Source organism: Cebus imitator, unplaced genomic scaffold (genome assembly GCF_001604975.1).
Source record: "Cebus imitator isolate Cc_AM_T3 unplaced genomic scaffold, Cebus_imitator-1.0 Scaffold413, whole genome shotgun sequence".
Taxonomy (NCBI): domain Eukaryota; kingdom Metazoa; phylum Chordata; class Mammalia; order Primates; family Cebidae; genus Cebus; species Cebus imitator.
In genome coordinates, this window is record NW_016107728.1 from 1,450,066 (window position 1) to 1,466,741 (window position 16,676).

At 41.3% G+C, this 16,676-nt stretch overlaps 1 protein-coding gene across 3 annotated transcripts in view; it reads left to right on the forward strand.

Annotated features, from left to right (window-relative positions):
• The window catches only part of FYN (FYN proto-oncogene, Src family tyrosine kinase), a 217,153-nt gene that overhangs the window by 78,371 nt on the left and 122,106 nt on the right, over window positions 1–16,676 (forward strand). For 2 of the 3 annotated variants that reach the window (XM_017509250.2, XM_017509255.2), the window contains exon 3: window positions 15,583–15,652. The gene's annotated coding sequence lies outside the window, so the exon portion shown is untranslated. Of the gene's footprint in view, window positions 1–223; window positions 501–15,582; window positions 15,653–16,676 lie in introns of those variants that run through there. The other variant, XM_037731608.1, reaches the window with a different exon arrangement.

The window sequence follows — 16,676 nt, forward strand, 5'->3', positions numbered from 1 at the left end:
TGAAGGAAGGAAACAACAGTAGCTATTAACATGTAGAATCCATCTGGCACTGTAGAGATAAAAACAAGCCCAGAACGCTTTTCACTTATTCTTCACCACAGTGCCATGAACTGGGTCAGGATTATCCTTGTTTTACAAATGAGGCAGCTGGAGCCAGAGAGGTGAAGCCAGGCTTTTTCAGAGCCACGCATCCAGGGAGGGTCAGAGCCCAGATGAGGTAGGAGAACTGAGAGCAGGTCTGCACAGTTAACTACCCAGCTCAGACTTGCACTGCATCTTGTAAGGGTCAGGGTCTGTAAGACGATTGTCAACTCGATGGGTCATTTGTTCCCAGGGACCCAATTTGACCCTCTGGTACCTAACAGAGTGCTGGGAGCATGACGGACACTCAGTAAATATTAAATGAATGTATTGTCAAAGCCAAAGAATTCACTAAAACTTGTCTCGTCCTGGGGACTGCCTTTGGCCACTGCTGAATCTATTTTGAAATTTCTTTGCAGGTGAGTTTAGAAATATATAAATATATTTATTTAAAATAACCAGAATTTGCAACATATGCCAGTGTGGTTAGAGGCCTCTGGTGACTAAAGTCTTCAGCAAATCAGAGATGCACAGTAGAGGTACTATGTGTATACTTTCTCTTTGATTTAAACTTATTTAAAGAACATTTTATTTTTTCCTGACTTTAAAATTTTCATTGTAGAAAATTTGGTAAGCTATAAAGAAGAAAATGAAAATATCTCTTAGTCATACCATATTGAGATAGCAATGTTAAGATGTATTTATTTTGCCATTTTGTGGGGGGGTGGTGTGTGTGTATCATATATACATAAAACTTTGATTTTGACCACCTTGCTTCTTTCATTTAATATTAAATTGTGATTGTTTTCTAATGTAATTGAATAACTGAAGTTTTCCATTGTGTAACCAGACTAATTTAACCATTCACTATCCTATTGCTATGCAGTTAAATATTCTCATATTTGATATTATAAATAATACTGTAATAAACATTCTGGAATGAAAATATTTGCTCACTTCTCTGGTTATTTCTTGATGAAAGGATTACTAGGTTTAGTGAAAATATAAAAATTCTATACACAGAAAGTTATAAACTAAAAGCAAAAAAAAACACAAAAACCTTAGGAAAAATGTATTTGCCACAAATACATTAAAAATCTTAATATTCCACACCCTGGTTTCCTCTCACTCAGCCTAATTTTTTTTCTCACATTTTTGTAACCAATCACTCATTCTGATTGCTTAGCCATTGTACTAGTATCCCGTTTGATTTCACTAAAACTGTTTCAGTTAAATATTTATTTCTGTGCTCATGACCTTGATACCATTCAGCATGATCTGTCCTCCTCTACTGAGACTTTCTAAGGATTGTCTGACCCTTGTCGTTATATCTGAAAATCCCTGGGCAACTTCTGTACATCTTTCTTGGAAACAACATTGCAAAAAAAATAGTAAATTCAAAATACTATGTACTATGCCAAGCACTGAGGTGGGTGTTTTAAAGTATGGTATAGCCCCTGCCATTGAGAAACTTCCAGATAAGACATGACCACATGACAGGTAAACCTGGATACAAACGATATTAAATAAAATTGCTAAAAATTTCTGTTTAGTAATCCCGACTCAGCATCTTCTGTTTTCTACAATTCTGCAATGTCACTGGAATCTTACCTTCCTCTCCCTTTACCCATGAGGGGATTTCAGTCAGCATGGTGTGGTTACATCGTTAAGATTTCTTATCCCTGGCATCACTATGATGGCAGGATCCCCAGCTCTCAGAACAGGGCCTGGCACATAATGTATGCTCAGTTAATTTACTACATGTATGATAAAAAGTATGCATTTTTTTCTTCAATTGGAGACTACCAGCAAACAGTTATATACAGTCACACATTGCTTCAGGACAGGGTTACATTCTGAGAAATGCTTCGTTAGGTGATTTTGTCATTGTACGAACATCATTGAGTGCATCTATGTGGTATAACCTACTACAGACTTAGTCTTCATGGTATAGCCCACTACTCTTGGTTACAAACCCGAACAGCGTTTTATTGTTCTAAATACTGTAGGTAATTATAACACAATGATAAATATTTGTGTATCTAAACATAACTATACATAGAAGAAGCACAGTAAAAAATACCAGCATTGTAATCTTAGGGGACCATCATCGTCATATATGTGGTCTGTCATTGACTGAAGTGTCATTATGTGGCACATGGCTATACTTAGATTGGCAATAAACACAATTAGAAGGGAATGTTTGTGGCAGTCAAGAGCTCTAGCTCAATCGTCAGACTAATGAAGGTTCTAATCCTGGGTCTTCAACTTACCAGTTTTGTAGTCTTAGGCAAGTTAAATAATTTCTTCCACAACTGAAAAAATAGGGATAGAATCTAAGCCATTGGGGTATTAATAAGGATAAAGTGAGGTGTATGTAAAGCCTAGCCCAGAACCTGGCACACAGTATTTAGTAAATGTTAGCTATTATTATTTATACATCTTATCCCTTATTTATTGTCAGACTACAACCTCAACCTACTCTCAGGAATATAGAAATGGAATTGATACATCATGAGAAATAATGTGTAAGCTTCGGAGTCAGATCTGCCTCTGCCACTTCAGTAGGTTACTTCTAGTTGCTTTAGTTACTTTATCAGGTGAAGACCCATTGTATGGGGTTACCGTAAGGACTAAAATGAAGTAAAGTATGCAAAGTGCCTAACGTGTTCAATACCCTTTTCTCTTTCTGTATCTTGGTTCAATTAGAACACTCTTCTGTTTGTGATTTTGCTACGAAGCGTGTTTCTCTCCCCCTCTGGTACAGTGTTCTTCCATTTATTTTGGTGTGACACACAGAATTTAATACATTTTAATATCACAAGTCTATCATGCACATGTGCGAGTGAAAAATGATGCTCTGTGTGAGGCCTGTACTAATTTGCTAGGCTTTCATAACAAAGTAGCATAGACTGGGTGGCTTCAACAACAGAAGTTCATTTCCTCACAGCTCTCGAAGTTAGATGTCCGAGATCAAAGTGTCAGTGGGTTTGGTTTCTCCTGAGGCCTCTCTCTTTGGCTTGTAGATGGCTATCTTTTCCTTTGTCCTTACGTGGCCTTTCCTCTGTGTGTATCTGTGTCCCAATCTCCTCCTCTTACAGGGATATCAGTCATACTGAGTTATGGTCCACCCATATGACCTCATTTTAACTTAGCTACCTCTTGAAAGGCCTGTCTGCAAATGCAGTCATATTCTGATGTGTGCTGGGGGCTTAGGGTTTCAATCATGAATTTTGCAGGGATACTGTTCAGTTTATAACAATGCCCTTGATAGTTTTCTCTTTTATTTCATTAAATGCTGGGCACAACCAACTGCGTTAAATTTTGTGACCCATTGAATTGACTAGGGACCACAGGTTGAAAGGCACTGCTTTAGCAGGCTGTGTTGGTTTTCCCGGTTAGTGTGAAATTGAAACCAGCATTAGGACTTGCCTTTGACTTATTGTGGAGACAGCCCCAGAGGCACAAAACAGTCAGAGTCAGAGTGGACATCCTGCAAACAGACATCACCTTAGCCCAGGGTTGGCAAACATTTTCTGTAAAAGGCCAGATAGTGACTGTTTTCATCTTTGCAGGCCATACGGTCTCTATCAAGACAATTCTGCTGTTGTAGTGTGAAAGCAGCCATAGACAATACGGAAACGAGTAGGCATGGCTGTGTTCCAATAAAGCTTTACTTATGGACACTGAGATTTTAATGTCATATAATCTCCATGTGTGATGGAATAATCTTTTGTTTTTTTGCCATTTATAAATGTAAAAACCATTCTAAGTTCAGGAACTATACAAAAGCAAGCAGCAGGCCGATCTGATCCACAGGCTGGGGGTTGCTGACCACAGCCCTTGCTGGTAGAGCCTCGGTCTTCTGGCTGCAGGCTCTCAAGGAATTGTTCTGGGTGGTGTTCCTCTGTCCATGTAAATTTTGAACTGATTATTATCTTATTTGTCCCTTGTGAGTCCTCTGTATTTTCAGAAGGAAAATCTCTGTGGCACTCATGATTAAAAGTTATGTAAAAAGCAAATGTTATCTTCTTACCAGAGAACTCTAATTAGGGATGGTGGGGACCTTCTTAAAGGACCCACACAATTGTTTGTAAGATGGTGAAGTTAGGAATAGATATGTCACCGAAAAATCTGTGCAAAAACAACAGAGCTTGAATTTAAGGAGGGCTCTCCTATGGGAAGCTAATATACAGGGAAACTGAGTGACCAAAGAAAGGCCCAGGTGTCCTCATGGTGGATAAAGGAGAGCAGCTCAGTGGCAGGGGCCCTGCCCTAGGTTCTCCCAGGTAGGGGCAGCCTGGAGGATGAGTGAGGTCTCTTCCACAGTCCCCTCATGGTTTCTCTTGCAACCCAGAATGCAAGCCAAGGTATGTGTGGCTGCCTCTCACTTCCTGTGGGGACGTCTCAGGACGTCCATCTCAGCGCCTGAGTAGATCTCCTCCCCTCCCAGAGGGTCCAAGAAAACAAAGATGTCTGAGAAAGCCGGAGTGTGGCCAAACGGTTTCTATGCTCCAAGGAATTTATTTCAGTGGTAGGTGAAGCAACTGTGTGGAGCACATGGCTAATGATAATGGATTGACTGACCAGAAACAGGAGAGGACCTAGAAGAAGGCAGAGGTCAAGCTGCCAGAAGACTGGGGGACAGCCTGGGTCTTCCTCTGTGTCACACTGACTGCTCTCAGGTGGGTCAAGACTCCAGACCTCGTGACTATATGTATTCCAGAGGGGGATCTAAAGAGCCCCAGAAATTCACAAAGGTGGGAATGGTTATTTTTGGTATTTCAGACTGCTGGAAATTATGCATTAATCCACAGTGATGGTACAAAGGCAGGCTGAGTTGTTGTTGCTTCCATTGTCAGGAGTGAGCTGATCTAATGGACTGACTCTGGAAGAGCAATATTGAGTGCCTGCTTTGCACCACGGAAGGAAAACCCCTTTGTCCCAGGGCTTTCCCATCTGGGGATGCACAGACATTAAACCAAGGCCCCAGGAAATGGTTTTTAACTAACATGAAAAACAAAATGGGCTTGAATATCCAAAATTTCACTTTAAAAAATCAGTAAAATAAAATTTAAATGATTTGAATTATTTTATTTTGAGACTGTTTGCTTCATGCCATACTAACATATAATAATAAAATAGCTTTGGCCTGACAGTCATCGTAAGTGAATAAAAAAATACAATTTAATGAAATGGCACTTTTAAGCTTTTAGTGCAGCAAATTTTCGAATTATCTTGCTTAAATTAAATTGCTGTACCTTTTTGCTTTCAGTACTTATAAGAGCTCTGTTTTGTTTCTGGTTTCACTGTGTTAGCCCTGAGATGATTTTTTTTTAAATTGAAATATAGCATTTATGCAGAAAAGTGCACAAATTGTTAAGCACACTGATAATGAATTTTCACAAAGTGAACTCTCCTTTGTAACCAGCAGCCAAGTGGAAAAAGAATGTCACTTAAACACTAGGAGTACTCGCAAGTCCCCATCCAGTCCCTATACACCCCAGTTTCCATCAAGGGTAACTAATAGCATGACTTCTAACAAGAAAGGTTACTTTTATCTATTATGAACTTTTTAATCAATAAAATTGCAAAATTTGCACTTTCTTGTGTCATAAAAGAATAACATTATATTTGAGAGATGCATCTATGTTGTTATGAGTTGTAGTTTGTTCATTTTCATTGCTGCGTAATACTGTTTAACAATATCAAAATGTATTTAGCCCTTCTCTTGTAAGTGGCCTTTTGAGTTATTTCAAGTTTGGGGCTATTACAAATAGTACTGGTAGGATCATTCTTGTCATGTCAGTGGGTAAGCATAGGTAGCATTTCTGTAGGATAGACTCTGGATGGCAGCATCGGGGATCACAGGATGCGTATGTTCAGTTGAAACTGTCAGTTATAAATGGACATGCCTACTAGCAGCAGCATATGAGAGTTTCAGTTGCTCTATATCCTTACCAGTACTTCATGATTTTAGTCTTTATCATTTGAGCCAATCCTGTAGGTGTATTGGGAATGCGTTGTGGTTTTAATTTGCCTTTATTTGGTGGCTGAACTAGAGCATCTTTTTATATGTTTATTGGCCATTTGGATTTTCTGTTTTGTCTTCTCAAGTATTTGTCTATTTTTTTATTGGATTGTCTGCTTTTTTTCTTATTGACTTTTAGAGTTATTTGTTGTATATATGTATTGCAATTATGTTCTCCACTGTGTGGCTTCCCTTTGATTCTGTTGATGTCATTTAATGAAGATATTTTTAATTTTAGTGTAGTCCACATTATCGTATTTTTTCTTCATGGTTAACACTTTTTTTGTATTCTAAGAAAAATCTTTACCTTTTACAAGATATGAAAGTGTTCTCTATGTTTTCTTCTAAGAGCTTTATTATTTCGCCTTTCACGTTTAGTTCTATTCTCCATCCACAATTGATTTTTTCATGGCGTAAGGTGGAAATTAAGATTCATTTTTTTATATGGATATCCAGTATATTCATTTCCTAGCCTATTGTAACCATGTGCCACAAACTGGATGGCTTAAAACCACAGAAATTCATTCTCTCATGGTTCTGGGGGCTAGGAGTCCAAAATCAAGGTGTGCCCAGGGTCATGGTCTCCCTGATGAAGGCTTTAGGGAAGAGTCCTTCCTTGCCTCCTCCCAGCTTCTGGTGGTGGCCAGGAATCCTTGGCATTCCTTTGTTGGCAGCTGTGACCTCTGTCTCTGTGGCCACATGGCCGTGTTCCCCACATGTCTCTGTCTAGATTTTTTTCTTCCTTTAAGGACAGTCATTGGATTCAGAGTCCATACTAATTCATTATAACTCATTTTAACTAATCACATCTGCAACAACCCTATTTCCAAATAAGTCACATGCTGAGGTACTTGGTGGTTAGAACTTCATATCTTTTGGGGGGACACAGTTAAATCTGTACCACCCAGTGAACCCAACATTTATTACTTTTATTTTTATCCGTTTATACATACTTTTATATATTTATCACTTCATTGTCACCTTTGCATTTTAGTTGACTGCGTAGCTCTATTTTGGGGCATTCTATTTGTTCTCTTGGTCTGTCTATACTTGCACAAATTCCACACTGTTGCTATTCCTCTGTAATGAATCTTGATATCTGGTAGAGTAAGTCTTCTAGCCCTGTTCCTCTTGTTCAGGATTAACTTGACTTTTGGCCCTTTGCGTTTCCTTATAAACTTTAGAATGTGCTTGTCAATTTCCATCAGAAACCTAGTTGTTTTTTTTTTTTAAATTGACAGTGCAGTTAAGACACAATTGTGAGGAGAATCGACCTTTAAAAATATTAAGACTTCCAGCCCATGTACAGGGCACAACCCTCTATTTAGGTCTTCTGTAATTTCTCTCGATAACATTTTGTCATTTTCAGCATAAAGTCTTACATATCTTTTGTTGGACTTATTCCTAGGTATTAGGTATTCTTTTGACGGAGATTTGTGTTGATGAAATAAAAAGCTAAGAGAGAGAAGGAAGGCTTCTACCAGGTTTACTACTTCACATTATTGTCACTAGTGTTGCAACATTGAGAATGTGCATGTGGGATGGAATTGGTGCTGAGACAAGACTCAGATACTGGATAGGGATGGGAGACTTGATCTGGGATTTTCAGTGTTCTTAGGATCTTAGAGGTACCTGAAAGCACCAGGTAGGCCAGGAGGATGGCCTTGGTGGTAGGAGTTTGAGTCCTTTCCCTCTTGAACCAGAGCTGTTCTGTTGGACTTTTATCTAATATTTTGAAGTTGAGCCCTTCAAAAGTGTGTGTGTGTGTGTATCTAAGGTTCAGAACTACCAATAACAAGAAAATATATATTTTTTTTGAGAATAAAATGTTTCCCATCATAATGGATTCTCCAGGTATGTGGTGTTCTAGCTGGATGTTTTTTGGTATAACTGTTACACATTTGGCATGGACATACACACACAGTGCTGGTACTAAAGAATAGCTTAAAAACTATCAGACTAGATAGTCTTTAACATTCCATTCAGCCTCAAGGTTCTGGGGTTCTGATAGTATAGCCAACCTATACTCAAGGGGTTCTGCACATATCTTTATTAACCTTTATCTTGGCAGCATTGTGATGCTGTGTGCATTTCATGGGCCTTCCCCGGAGCCACTCCAGAATGTCTACTTGGAGGGACTTGGGAGTAGCAATCTGGTTGGAAGAGAGCTAGACTTGTCCACCAGCCGCGCTTGCATCATAGCAAAGCAGTGTATCTGTTCGGACTGTGGATTGCGGATCTTAGGAACAGCTTAATTTAAAAGGGCAAGTCAGAAATAATTTTAGTACACCACAAAAACAGAGTCTTTGTTTCATTTTCTTTTTTTGTGATACATGTGATCACATGACAGGAACTTATTACCAGTAAGAAAAGAGAGACATGATTTTATAACTGTATACTTCATTCTCATGAGTCTCATAGAAGCAGAATCGTCGTTTTTTCCTCCTGATACTCAACTGATTATTCCAATGGCATTTAGTTATTTTATTTCTTCCCCAAATAAACTGGGTACCTGTGGCCTTAAGGTTGAAATACAGTAAAAATAATATGAAATGAGGTTGGGTGAAGTGGCTCACGCCTGTAATCCCAGCACTTTGGGAGGCCAAGGCAGGTGGATCCCCTGAGGTCAGGAGTTCAAGATCAGCCTGGCTAACATGATGAAACCCTGTCTCTAATAATAATACAAAAATTAGCCATGTTTGGTGGTGGGTACCTGTAATCCCAACTACTCGGGAGCCTGAGACAGGAGAATTACTTGGACATGGGAGGTGGAGGTTGTAGTGAGCCTAGATCATGCCATTGCGCTCCAGCCTGGGTGACAGAGCAAGACTCCATCTAAAAATAATAATAATAATAATAATATAAAATGATATTGGTACTATTGCTGCTACTACTACTATTGCCTGGGGATTGATGGGGATTGGAGAGGGGGAACTAAAGCCCCGCCCTGACCCATCCAGCCATCTATTTGCATGACTCTGCATATCCATATGTGCCAGTGAGCCCCAAATCTTTATCTCTCTAGTCCAGCTTCAGAGCCATGGATGCTGGGACCCCTGCACCTGGCCTCTGGGGCGGCTGAGCGTGAGCTTGTATTGGTGCCTTGCTCAGCAGTGAGCTTCTGATTCCCTCTTGTCCTGGCAATAGCCGGTGAGAAGAGAGCAGCCAGCTTTTTGTAGTTTGACCTTCCTGCCCCCTCTCATTCTGTGGTCAATAATTCCTTTCTGCTGGCTGAGCACCTTCCATGTTCATCTCTTTCTCTATTCATCTGTCCTTCTCCTCCTCTTCTCTCTCTGCTGTTTACTCCCACTCCAGCAAATAATAAAATAACAACCACAACCTTGCTTGAGTCTGCCCATCTTATTGGAGTGTAACCAGAAGGACTCTGGCCCCCCTGCAGGCAGGGGAAGCAGATGGGTCAGTGTTGCCTTCTCAGAGCACCCCTCCCACCTCCCTCCCACCCCTATATCCAGTGAAAGGGAAGACCACAGTCAGTCAAAAAGTAAGCTCAGTTTCCTAGGGAACCCTGTATTTTCTAGTTCCCATCCTCCTCCCTAGCAGTTGGGCTTTGTTTGTGTGCTTCCTTGTTTAATGGTTTGTTTCACCATTTGGAACTCTTTAATTTTTCAGACAATCAAGTTTGGGCTTGCAGAGAACATTGTAACATGGCAGGTTTCAGGACTAAACTGTATTTTAAATTCACAGTTACTTTTGTGCACAAGCTTCCCAGCTTATACCTCATGTTGCACAGGACAGCCATAGGCACAGAGAGCTGCATAGGGGAGGGAGAGTTCATGCTCCCTGTCCCTGCTCACTGCCATTCTTTGCTTTTGAAACTGAGACTCAACAAAGACTCACACAGCGATTCCTTAGCAAGTGGGCCCTGCAAGTGTGTGTTAGCTGTATCATCAATCTACACATGCCAGAGAAAGAATTGGAATCTCAATTACAAAACATGTAATTTGGTCACAGAGGTGAACGAAAAAGGTTGAGGTCCTTTAAATGCAACAGAATGACTAGAACTGTCTCCTCTGTGCAAGGGATTGGGTCAGACACGGTGCTGGTGGTTCAAAGACACATTTTGCCTGGGTTCTTGCCCTCAAGGAGCTGGCTATTTTCCTTGCAGCAGATAGGGTGAAAAGTTGTGCCGTAGAGGATAATATAGAGTAACACTAGTTCTCGTGGAGGAAACTGGGCAAGAACTTCAGGGAGAGATTTATACTAGAGTTGGCTTGAGGGACAGGTTGGTTCTGTATTCTTGCAGGTGGAGGTGAGGGCACAATAAGAGAGAAGAAATAGGACAGGTGAAGTCTCAGAGGAGGGACAGTGTTGAGAACAGCAAGTGCTCTGAGAAGGCAAGGCATGAGGGAGGAGGAAGAAATGAATGATGCTGCCGACGAGGTGGATTTGGAATGATGGTGGATGGCTTTGATTGCAAAGCTGAAAAGTGTGTGGAAGTCATTGGCCTTTCTAGCAGTGTCACCAGGCCCTGAGTTTCCTGGGAGCTGGTTCAGTCACTGTAGGGGAAGAGATCCAGTACACCAGCTGCTCCCGCAATTTTAGAGGAGAGAGCAGCTCCTCTCATCTTCATTTTGTATACAAAATATTGTCTGTCTTTTGAGGAGGGTTCCACTTTAAGAGAAACTAAAACCCATTGGAATATGCATGAGACTCATTAATTTATTCAATCAGTCACTCAACAAATATTATTAAATGCCTATTGCATACCAGGCCCTGTACACGAGGTTGTACTGAAAGACCATTGAAGGTTTTTGAACTGGTCAGTTGCCTGGTAGCAGGCATGCTGGGTCTTGAGTTAAAATCCTGTCTTTGCTACCCACTAATCATAAGACCTTGGGCAAGTCTCTTGGCCTCAGTGGACCCATTTTCTCATCTGTAAAGCACAGGGCTGGGCTGCTAAATCTTTCCCAGCTGAGACAGTCTAGGAGCAACATGAGAAGTGTTGTAACCAGAGTTTGTGTGTGTTGGGAGCAGGGGAAAAGAGAGGTCACAGTCATCGAGAGGTGATAATGGCAAGAGCTTCTTCAAGTCTGAGTGAAGCCTTTCATTTATTCATTCAACAAACATTCCATACTCAGTGCCAGCCACTGTGCTAAGCATTGGGAAAATTACAATAACCAAAACAAAATGTGTGCCCTTAAGGCACTGTCTGTATAGGTGGTTAGCAGAGGAACTGGGAACATGGGGGACAGATCTAGAGATGTAGTGTGAAACTTACCCCATGGGATGATAGTTGGGACAGTGGAAGTGTATGTACCAGGAAAGAGATAGCAAAACAGTATTGAGAGAGAATGAGTTCTGAGTCTCGAGATAGAACCTGGGAACATCCTGTGGAGAACCAATCAGTGTTCCACTCCTTGATAGAAAGCGCATTCTTCAAGTCAATACAACAAACCTAACTCCAGAAATATGCTCTTATGGCTAAGAAGTTAGGACACACCAAAGAGATAGGTCTATTCAGACATCCATTTCTCCTTGACTAGATCACTTCTAGGTGTGAAGCAGGATTAGACCACAGCCACATATGATATTGTGTAATAGCTGGTCTCTTTGGTTTCTTCAGAAAGATTTTCAATAAGTACCAATGATATGTATAAAATTGTACAGGTGGCTGCCTAAGTGAGCTGCCAGCCCCTCAAATCTTTTCCCAGACCAGCTGGCTCTTTTCTTTTTTCCCTTTTCCCCAAGTAATTGGAGCAGATCCAGAAACAGATCCAGAGAGCCTCAAGCTTTTCCTTTCTTACCCTTCAGTAATTACATGTCACAGGTTGCCTTCCCTGTTAGAGTCTAAAGCTGAGCAATTAGTCTCCCATTGTCTTTGCAGGAAATGACATATCAGTGTGGCTTCTGGGGAAGGCAACTGTTGACCATCCTGGTTAGAATAATTTGGAAAATGTTCAGCATTTCCTCCGGTTGATCATTTAGACTGGCTGATTTAGAAAGCTTTTGGAAATGTGCAAATGTACCATGGTTATCAGGACTGGAAGTACTATTGGGTCAGTTCCCTGAGAAAAATGAGTCTCTGAACTGTGGCTTTTGATCTCGGATGTACTGCCTTGTCCCACGTGTGACTGAGCCCAGTGCCTTGGCATTCTGTTCTTTTTATAATGCTTTGTTGGAGACTGATTAGTCAGGATGTTTTGCAGCTGCACGTAATTGAAAACCCAAGTCAAGAAGTCCTGAACAATAAGACATATATTGGAAATCCAGAGATGCCACAGACTTCAAAGCCAACCCAATGCAATAACCCACACTCTTGCTTCCCTGTTTGTTCTGTCTGTGGGCTAACTTTATCCTTATACTGGAGCAACATAGCTGTGGAAGTTCTAAGCATCACATTCCACACTACTTTCAGAAGGAGGAAGCGCCTCCCAAAAGAGTGAGTAGAAGCTTCCAGAAAAACTTTCTTCACATCTCATTGGCTTAAATTGGACCCCATGCTTACGCTTAAACCAATCACTGGCAATAGGAATGGGTATCTCTTGGATCAGTGCTGGGCCACATGCTTATACTTAAACCAATCACTGGCAGTAGGAATGGGTATCTCTTGGATCAGTGCTTCTCAGATTTCGGCATGCACGAAGATCACCTGGGGAATCTTGCGAAATCAATTCTGATTCAACTGGCTTGGGTGAGGCCTCAGCTGACAGCTCTAACAAGCTCCCAGGTGATGTGAATGTTGCAGGTTAGCACGCTGCAAAACCTTGACTGTTCCACCCCTACTCCCAGCTGAAGGTGCTGCCATGTGCTGATGGACGCTGTGGGTAAAGAAATACGGGGGCTCTGTTGGGAAGAAGAAAGAGGGAATGACCACATGCAGATGAGAACTGTGTTAGAGATGCTTGTTTTCAGTGTGTAATTTGCATTTTAACTTTAAACTGGGAGCCATACAGTACTCTGTAGTATATATTAAAAGTATAATTGTCATGTGGGAGCACCCATAAAAATTTCATTCGTTTATGGTGATACAGGCATTGCAGTTCTGGAAACAAAAAATAGTCATGCCACCTGTTTTGTTATCATTCAGCCATTTTTTATTAGTAATGAAGACTATATATCTCAAAAAGAACAAATTCAAAAAGGTGCGTCTCAAAAAGAACAAATTCAAATGAAATGGATGGAAATAGCCTTAAGTATAAAAAGAGTGTGCCAAGTCCAGCCTTTGTTCTGCGAGTGGAAATCTCATCAGTCATGGTTATTGGACTGAGAAATACCCCCTTATTTGTCCTAAGAGTCACTTGTCATGATATTGGGAGTGACCCAAATAGAGAATACCCCCCTATTTGTCCTAAGAGTCACTTGTCATGATATTGGGAGTGAAAAATGCTGCCAATGGTGAATTTCTGCCAAAGCAAACGGTCACAATGCCCTTATAAGTGGTTTTCAGTGGAGAAAGTCATGCTTTATTCATTTGAAAAGGAAGAACTGTTCTGTTATTTTGTTGTGCTTGACAAAAGATACACAGGATTCCTGAGCTGCAGCTGTTTAGGAAAAAGGCTCATAAGATGGAAGGACCAGTGTCTACCCTGAGGCTGTGCAATCACAGGCTCAGCGGGCTCAGGATGAAGTATGTGGCTAGATGCTGAGTAGACCTTCCTGAGATAGTCATTGTGGTAGTTGCTTTCCTGGACCTCACGTGCAAAGACAGCATCACCCAGGAGGGGACGTAGAATTTCACTGCTCAGTCTATTTGATCCACCTGCCTCAGAACCACGGGCTCACATCTATGGACTATGAGAAGCTGGAGCTTGATTGTGGTCTCTCGTAGATGCCAGAGCAACTGTACCTGGCCTCACCAGTGTGAGTCACCAAAGTGCCCATTGTGTGGGCTCAGGAAATCACCAGTTGTGTCTTGTCTATTCAAAGGACCTGAAAGGTTGAGAGATTACCTGCTACTCTGTGCTAGCGGGGGAAAGCTGCTAGATTTGAAGCTCCAGGAAGGCAGACTTGTGCTTGTGTCACACAGGTGCCCTGTATATTGACAGAATGATTGAACAGCTAGTCTGTTCCCAGGAGATCTGTCAGTCAACAGCATGGACTAATCGCTCACTCTCAAAAGAGAAGTGTTAAACCAGACAATATTGTGTTGCCTAACTTCAGTAATTTGTTGTCTAAATATAGATTGCTTAGGTGTCCCATCTAGGACCTCATAGGCTGCCAAGGAGCAATGAGATAATATTAACAATTACCTGAGCTCGTGTAGGACAAGCAGATTGCACCATTACCCATGGATGGACTCTTAACAGCCTTGATGAGTGCCTCCCTGCTTTGCCTGCGGTAAGGCAAGGTGTTATTAGCCGTGGAAGGAATTTTAAATTGGAGAAAAAGATAGGACCTTCCCTGACAACTTAAAAGCCTGACTTTAAAAGTAGTATATTTATTTAAAATACCTATATCAAATAAAATATTTAAAAAAAAAATAAAAAGACATAATACTGAGTTGGGAAAATAAAGATAGAAAAGGCAATGAGAAGCCAGGTGCAGTGGCTCACACCTGTAATCCCAGCACTTTGGGAAGCTGGGTGTGAGCATGAGTGCCAGGCTAACATGACTCGATGGTAAATTTGCAGGTAGTAGGGGGTGGTGGAAGATTCATCTGCTGAGGAAGGCCTGGCTGTATAGGTTGTATTTGGAAAGGATGCCTTGTGCAGCCTTGAGAGTTGGATGGGAAGAGACGAAACTGGAGGCCAGGAGACCAGTGTATGCTAGGCATGGTGCTGACCAGACAGAGTGTAACAAGAATAGGGGGAAGCAATGTGTTCCCAGCACCACTGTGGGACTCCTACGGGGCGGGGCTGAGCCGAGGTTTGCAGTGGAGGTGAGGAAGGCTGTGTCAGTTTAAAGACCTGAGGAACTGGGAGAATGATGATCACAGCTCAGGTTTACTGCATGCCAGAGGCTGTTATAAGCCCTTCCATGTCATGTATATATGTTATTTCATTGATATCATATAATCCTCGTAGCAACCCTATGAGGTCAGTACAGTCATCTCTGTTTTACACATAATAAAATAAAGCCTAGAAAAGAAAGGTTAGGAAAACTGCCCAGGGTCTCACAGCTAGCAGGCAAGAAGGGAGGATATTACTGGAAAAAAAGGAAAGCGGAATTGGTTTGGGGGATCTGCTAGGAGTTTAACTGTAGACATTTTTCCATTGTTCTCTTGTCTTCAAGTGTTTCAAAGGGCCAAACATTCAAATATTTATAAGCATAATTTCTGGTATATTTCATTGTCCGGTTTTTAAATTTTTTATTAGTGAGTGCTGAGATAATTTGTAAATTGGCTTCATCTTTGTGGGAAAAACAGAGGAAGCCGTAGGTGAAATTCAGTGCATTGATGTGCAACCAAAACAGAGGAAGAGGCTGCAGTTTACAGGAGAGAAACATAATATGTGTTCAATTATTCCTGTTTAATGACGTGGTTTTTCTTTTGTTGTGGTATTGTTTTTCAGGACCAGTCCTGCTGCTGTTTTAGAAGACATGTGGTGTATATAAAGTTTGTGATCATTGGCGGAAATTTTGGTAAGTGTTGCTACATTGACTTCAAATGTCTCTTGTTGTAAAATGGTGCTAGGGAAGGGAAGCTATTGCCTGGTTCTGTGCGTCTTTTACTTCTGCACTGAACTCAGGCAGAATGGAATTTTATAATTAAATGTGACATTGAATTGATGTTTTCTGACAGTATGGCACTTTCTCTTGTTATTGCTGATCGTATTAAGCAATATGGAGTTTTCTAAAACGTAGTAAGTCTAGATTTAGGAAAGTTTCTGGATGCAGGTTAAAGAACACCCTTCACAGTTTATGTGCTAAGCCAGCCATGTAACATAAGAGTAATAAACTTTCAGACCAAAAGAATAAAGTCTCCAAAGCAAAGGGATCCTTGTGACCCATATATTAAAAGAAAGAAAAGCAGGCAGCCTAGGAAATGGGAAATTAAAGGAAGCTATGAGTCCAGCTTGCCTGATAGCCACCCCACAGACCAGCATAACAGTAGTCTTGGGAGACCAAGAACATTCAATTCAGCAATCACCCAGACCTTGCTGGCAGGTAAAGAGGACAGTCTTTGGGATCAGGAGACCTGGGTTAAAATGTAAGTTCTGTACCTTCTGGCAGATAACCCCTCTGAGCCTGTTTCTTCTTCTGTAAAATAAGGCTTAGCATGTTACCTACCTCACAGGGTTGTTGTGAGAATAAAATGAAGTAGATAGTGCTGGAGCATAGTAAGCGCTCAATAAAGCCAGTCATTCTTGGGAACAGAGCAGCCTTATTTGAAAACTGGGCATTTCCCACTGAAGTCAAGCTACTAAGAGGCGTATTTGTCTTCCAGCAGGAGGGCTGCTGGGGATGGGCTGGTTATATGCATTTGATGTTACTAGAGCATCCCAGCACTCACCACAGCCCCTCCTCCAACATTCACTTCATAAGAACCTGTGGGATCCCCTGCAATATTTATCATCTTTTCCAGCCCTGGTGACCCATTCTTAGAAAAGCTTGGCTAATTCCCTTCCTGCCACCTTCACAACTAGTGAGGTCACCTTGTTTGAGC